This window comes from Vespula pensylvanica, chromosome 5 (genome assembly GCF_014466175.1).
Source record: "Vespula pensylvanica isolate Volc-1 chromosome 5, ASM1446617v1, whole genome shotgun sequence".
Lineage (NCBI taxonomy): Eukaryota > Metazoa > Arthropoda > Insecta > Hymenoptera > Vespidae > Vespula > Vespula pensylvanica.
The window spans coordinates 1,820,249-1,827,748 of NC_057689.1; positions in this window are offsets into that span (position 1 = coordinate 1,820,249).

Sequence of the window (7,500 nt, forward strand, 5' to 3'; positions counted from 1 at the left end):
CTCTCTCTCTCTCTCTCTCTCTCTCTCTATCTCTCTCTATCTCTCTCTATCTCTTTCTGTATGAGAACGGCCAATCACGTAGTCGGAATACATTATACGGCTGTTATCCAGAGTGCAACTGTACGGTACGTGCGAGCAATACGTATGTATGTATCGTGAGTCCATTCAGAGAAGACTAATGCCACGACTGGCACGTATCTGTACATTTGATGCCTGGCTGACGCCATGGACATGATGCCAACACCTTGCGCGCATCTTTCTTCTTTCGGAGGAAAGAGGGAAAAAGATAAATAAAGAAAGAAAAAAGATAGACAGAGGAAAAAGGAGAGGGAAAGAGAGAGAGAAAGAGAGAGAGAGAGAGAGAGAGAGAGAAAGAGAATAAATTTATGAGACGAAACGTGATGGAATAAATGAAGATGAGAGAAAACATACATATATAGTTATCTGTTATATACACTTATATATATATATATATATATATATATATATATATATTTATTTTCTTTTTCTTTACCCTTCTTCTCGACTGATTAAAAACGACGAAATCGTCCCATCCTCGACATATTTTCGTATTTTCAATTTTAACACAGACTATCATTACGATCGAGCGTCGATCGAAATTGTTAATTTAATTTTTTACGAAGAAGTAATAAAAGAAAGAAAGAAAAGGAAACCATCACCGACACGATTTCGCATCTTTTCTGATAAACAAGATTTTATCAGAAAGTTTGTGAAATTTAGGCGTGAAGCGATCGATTGAATGTTTCGTAAAAAGCTAGAGGAGTGGAGTATAGATACCGAGAGCTAAGCAAAAATAAAAGGAAGGAAAGAAAGAAAGAAAGACACAGCGAGAGAGAAAGAGAGAAAATAAATATAGAAACTAGTAAATGTGAGAGAGGAAAGAGATAAAGATAGAGAGAAATAGAGAGAGAAAGAGAGAGGCAGGGAGAGAGAGAGAGAGAGAGAGAGAGAGAGAGAGAGAGAGAGAAACGGTGGAACAAAATTCATTTGGCCAAATTAAACAGAGTTTAGCAATTTGCGCTTAATCCATTTGTCGGGGATCCGCCGTCCGTCAGTTCGTCTGTCTGCCACTACACTTGCCCAACTCTCTCTCTCTCTCTCTCTCTCTCTTTCTCTTTCTTTCTATATATATATATATATATATATATATATATATATCCACTCTCTCGCTCTATTCACCCTATCCTTCTTTCACTCTTTCCAGTACCACGTTCATCCCTTAAATTCCACCGATTTCTCCACACTCTTCGTTCCGCTGCTCATTCTTTTTCGTATTTCCTAGCTACCACTCTATAAACTTCCTACCCTCTTTCTCTTCTTCTTCCTCGTCTTTCTCCTCTTCCTCTATTACAACACGTTACTCCTTCTTCTTCTTCCTCCTCTTTTTTTTTCTATTTTCATGTCCTTCTATCTTTCTCCTCTCTGTAGCGTAGGTGGCTTTCCTTAATTCCTTCGAGCCTTCCCAAAGTCTCTAACCCTTTTCCTCCCTCTCGGTTAATCATTTTCCGTGATTGCTACCACTCTTTGTCTCTTTTTGTCTCTCTTACACTTTTATCACTTCCAAAAAAAACAAAAAAAAAACCCCGTCAATCTAATTTTTCTTTCGTAAGGATCACCTCGGATCCAATACGATTTATCGAAAAGCTTGAACCGCGTTATTACGGTTAACCAAGTAAAATTATCCTCGTAAGATATAGTCTTACTTTAAATATATACGAAATTCGATAAGTTTTACATATACATATTTACTACAAGTGGCGAAGAAAATTGAGTAAAGTACAGGCAACAACTCTCGTAAACTTCTCACCCTGATCGTTCATCGATCTTACCGATGTATTCGCGTAAATATCTGTACGTGTGTATATACTCGTAGGTCTATGCATGACTGTGTGTGCGTGTTACTGCGCGCGCTCACGCTATTCTTCCTTTACTTCGACGAATCGACTCCTTTCTCGAAGGCACTGGCTTAGATCCAGCTGTTTCTACCCTATCTTATTATCTTGGAATTGTTTCCGTTGCTTCTCTCTCTCTCTCTCTCTCTCTCTCTTTTTCTCTCTCTTTCTCTCTTTATCTATCTCTATCTCTCTCTCTCTCTCTCTCTCTGTTTCTTTTGCTCTTACTGTATACATTCGCTCGGAGAAAAACCAAGCGAGGAACACGACGAGCGAAGCGAATCATGCTGGCCTTGCCTTCTAAGTGTATTGGTAGCCCTGTCCACGTTTTATTTTCATCCAATCGACCGGGAGGGCCGAACGGCAGGTCCTTTTTAAGATCACTTTGCCGGAAACCGGAAAGTACTTCCGAGCCCTCTTCTTTCTCTTTTTTTTCCTTTATCTTTTCTCTTTCTCTCTCTCTCTCTCTCTCTCTCTCTCTCTCTCTCTCTCTTTCTATCTTTGTCTTGCTTTCTGTGTACCTGTGTGTTTGTGTGTATCTTTTTGTCTATCTTTTAACATCCTGTCACGTTCTTTAAACACCATGTTTTTAAACGATCCCCTTTACCTTATATCTTCCTTCTTTCCTTCCTTCCTTCCTTCCTTCCTTCCTTCCTTCCTTCCTTCCTTCCTTCTCTTTTTTATATCCCTTTAACCTTATTATATCAAGTCTACCGAAAAAGTTTTGTCTTTGTCTTCCTCGCTTTTTTTTTTCATCTCTCTTTTTCGTTTTCTCTTTCTTCTTTTTTTCTTCCGACTATAAGGGAATACAACAGTTTTTTATACTGTTTATTATTAATATTTCATAAATATTAATAACTTCCACCACCCTCTTCTTATATACTTCGATGGTAATTTTGTTAATTTTTATACGACGAAATGGAACAGTGATGTGTTTCTGAAAGCTAAAAATTCATCTAAATGGATAGAATTTTTTAATAAACAAATTAACTATAATTTAACATTCTATCAAAGATTTTATTTTCCTCTTCTTGGGACTATATGACCGACCTTGATGTATCGTATCATAGTAAGTATTTTTTGTCACTAGATATAAAGTGTTATAGCTTCTCTCTCTCTCTCTCTCTCTCTCTCTCTCTCTCTCTCTCATTCTTTCTTTTACACATATACACATACCACACACGCACACACACACACATACACATAAAACTAATGGATTATAAATGTAGCAGGAGTGAAATCGTATTAAATGAACGCACACGAGCGTGTCGACGTTTTACGTTTTCTTCTCTCTTGCTCTCTCTCTCTCTCTCTCTCTCTCTCTCTCTCTCTCTCTCTCTCTCTCTCTCTCTCTCTCTCTCTATCTCTATCTCTTTTTCTTACTTTCTTCTTTCTCTCTCTCTCTCTCTCTCTCTCTCTCTCTCACTCTCTCTCACCCTCTCTTTCTCTTCTCGTGTTCTTCTTCGTCCCTTCTTTTTTTACTCTTAGCAAACGTTAAAGGAAAGAGGAAAAGAGTGACCGTCCACACATCGCATTTAAGTGTTCACGAGGAAATGGACACTAAAATGTACGGATAGGCGGCTCCGCCATGTTGTCGAAGTGGACGGGGTGAATATTATTGCCGACACTTACGACACTGCCACCATCAGCAGCCACCATCACCCAATACCACCTCCGCGACGCTCTTTAAAATCTTTTTACACCCACTACCGATTTCTATCTGTACTTATCAACTACGAAAAAGATTTAATGCGAAAGAAAATTCTCTGATGTAAACCAATGTACACGACTGTTCCAAGAGTTTTGCTCTCCTTTTTTTCTTAACCACATAAATATTATAATATAAAATAAGCCGTAGATTAATGCATGAAAAATTAATGATGACGTTTCGCTCTGATGAATTTTTAATCGACGATTTCGATGTAATTAAATATAATCAATCCATTCCTCGTTTTCCTCTTTTAATTGTAACCAAACGTAATACAAACGTAGATATGATATAATCGCTTAGATCATAAGTCACTCGATTGTTTATTTATCTGATATAAAAAAGGAAAAGAATGGAAGAAAATGTAATCGTAAATAAGCAGCTACATGCCTATTCTACAAAGATATAAATTAGTTTTCAACAGGACACGCGATGAAGATTGATTCTCCCAAGAAAGAAGAATCCAATTGAGGAAGAAGAGGAAGAAGAAAGAAGACATATATGTGTATATATATGTATGTATATACATATACATATATATATTACACATATATATATATATATATATCGAGAAGTTCTTCATTAGGCCAGGTTGGCGACGAGTATTCTTGGGAAATTAACACACATTGGGGATGTTATTGCTTGAGAATACACGTAGTTTGCCTGGTCGGTCACGTCCCACGAGAGAGCTGCTCATCGACCATTTTTCTTGGGATCGACCCTTACTCTTTTGATATATCTCTCTCTCTGTCTCTCACTCTTTGTCTGTTTTCCTCTCTCAAGAGAGAGAGAGAGAGAGAGAAAGAAAGAGAAGTGAACGTACTACGATATCGAGGTAAGGATACTAGACATCTAACATATATATATATATATATATATATATATATATATGCTGCGCTGTATATCGTACAAATAGTCGCGTGACAAAGTTAATTTTCTAATACTATGGCTAGGTCAAATGTATTACTAGGATGAAACTCAACCTTGTATATATACATCTATAAATATATATGTATGTGTGTGTGTGTGTGTGTAATCGTGTATACACATTTCTATTTAACATTATCGATTAATAATGAAAACGTCCTTATCCTCGACTTTTTCTGTCTCCTCTATGTCTCGACATAAATCTTCTTCCGATCGTCTATTAATAAAGATAAACAAAATAATGATGATTATAGTAAAATAATAACAAGGAGAAAAAAAACAAAGAGTACGAAGAAAAAGAATAAAACAAGAAATGAAGGACGGACAAAAACTTGCCATGCAGATATAACATGTAATTTAAAATAAATTTTATCACGCTGATCGAACATTCGAATTGGCGTATTTATTAATCCAAAATTTTTAAAACCCTTTCTCTCCTTCTCTCTTTGTCTTTTTTCTCTCTTTTTTCTCTCAAATGTGTTCATTCGTTCGTTCCGAGAGTACGCTCTTTTAATTGGTACCTACTCGCTCGTACGATATTGTTTTATTCTTTCACTTTTTTCCTTTTTTCTGTTGTTTTTTTATTATTTCTTTTTTACCTTTACTTTATTTTATAGACACAATTGCAAATAATTTTTTAATTTTCTACGTATGTGTATGTGCATGTGAGTGTATATATATATATATATCTTTAAATTATATTCGACGTACTAACACACGAATTTCTTCAAAATGATTTCGATCGAAAGGATTTTAGAGATATCAAATCAGCGCAAACGTTGTCATAGTTTTTATTTGCTTTTATTTGTCCTTGTTATATAACTTTGTATACTCCACGTATATTGTAACTGTTCTGATTATCTGACGTCGACATCGTATCAAAATACGAACATTAATGCTTCTTTCTTTACTCGTCGTTATATTCTAAGAATATCATTTATATATATATATATATATATATGCATGTATGTATGTATATATGTATACATATAAGTAGAATTAAGAGTAAAGTTACAAATTGTTATCTAGAAAACTATTAAAGATAACGATATTAAATAAAATGAAACGAGAGATAGATCTGACAAATTAGCATATTTCTCTTAAGAGAATATAATAGAGAAAAAGAAGAATCTACTATAAAAAAAGTATTTCAATTATCTTATACAATATTTCAATTTGATAAGGAATAATTTGTATATAATATGCATGTACACACACACACACACACACACACACATATATATTAGATCGATTTACTAGCGTAATAAAAATAACATTGTTAGATAAGACCATTACATTGTTGTTCACAAACACTTTTCAATCTATTATCGCAAATCATTGTCGTTAACGAACCTAAGTGTTTTTCTTTCCTCTTTTTCAGTCTTTTATCGTTATAAGTATACACATATCTACGATTCTCGAACGTCCTTCGATCTACGTCGTAATAGTTAATAGTAAATAGTAAATAGCGAATAAAAAATATGTTAAAAATAAATGTATGTATCGTTTTTGTTATAAATTATTTAATTGAAACTGAACAATGATTCATACGAATCTATTTCCTAGATAATCATTACTAGGAAATCAGTTTTTCTATGCTCATCGTGTCTATGTGTGTGCATGTGTGTATGTAAAAAGAGAGAGAAAGAGAGAGGTAGATGAGAATGAAGCAAAGGTTTATTAAACGCGACGCAGGTGTTTGTTACCAGACTGCTAATTCGACATCGATACAAGATAGCGAACGCACTCGATTCATTGGATTATCGTATTCTCGTAGTTAACGAAAAATATCGAGAGGAGAATCTCAAAATCGATTTGAAACTAGATACTAAAATACTCTATCATTCGATTTCCAATAACACGCGCGAGCGAACTCTTGCAGAGATATATGTATGACGTATATATGTATATACACAGAGATCTATGTACCACATCGATTGTATTATTTTACATTTAATAAAAATAATTGATTTGAAAAAAAAAAAATAAAAAAAAAAAACTTTCAATCATATCTTATTCAACCGATCTTTTTTGTATCCTCATCCTCGTCACACGCATTTAAACCCACAGTATACGTCGACCAACGAATAAATTTTCCATCATCCACATTTTGTACATACGTTTAATTTTAATTTTACGATCTTATGAATCGAAATGTGGAAAGAAAGACAAAAAAAAACGAATTAATAAAAAAAGAAAAACCGAATTAATAAAAAATATGTTTTATAATATCAAAAGAATGAAGTTATCGTATTAACAAAAAAAAGAAAAACAACAAAAAAGAAAATGAAAAAAGAGAATGAAAAAAATATTAAAAATAAAAGAGAAATTCGAATATATTTTAATACCAATATTTAATATTAATTGTATTCTTTGTTAATTATTTCCTCCCGTTGAATTCATTATCTAGGAATAAAGTATCCTGATAATCCACAACAAACATACATCATACACACACACACACACACACACACACACACACACATATATATATATATTCATTTTTGATAAAACGATAAAAGATTTTCTTTGAACGATATAAAGGCTCATCGAGCATCGTACTTAGGGTTTATAACTTCGGCAAGCCTTCTTTTACCTTAAAGAAAAGGTTACGCTGTTGAAAGTGTAAAGAAGGCAAATAGTGTGACTTTTGGTGGAATATTAAAGGTAAGAACAGCCCTGGAAAATATGAGACAAGTTTCTAGCGCACGGTAAATCACTCCTTCAGGAAGAATTATGTACGGTAGCTATGTACGTCGACATAAGCAGCATCAGTAGTAGCAGTAGTAGTAGTAGTAGTAGCAGCAGCAGTAGCAGCAGCAGCAGCAGCAGTAGCAGCAACAGTAGCAGCAACAGCAAGCAGTTTTTGGCTCTGCTAACTGTCAATGTCGTTGAAAGCATAAACAGGCAGCCGGCGTAATGAGAGGACCGTTTTACCGTCCTTGAGAACTC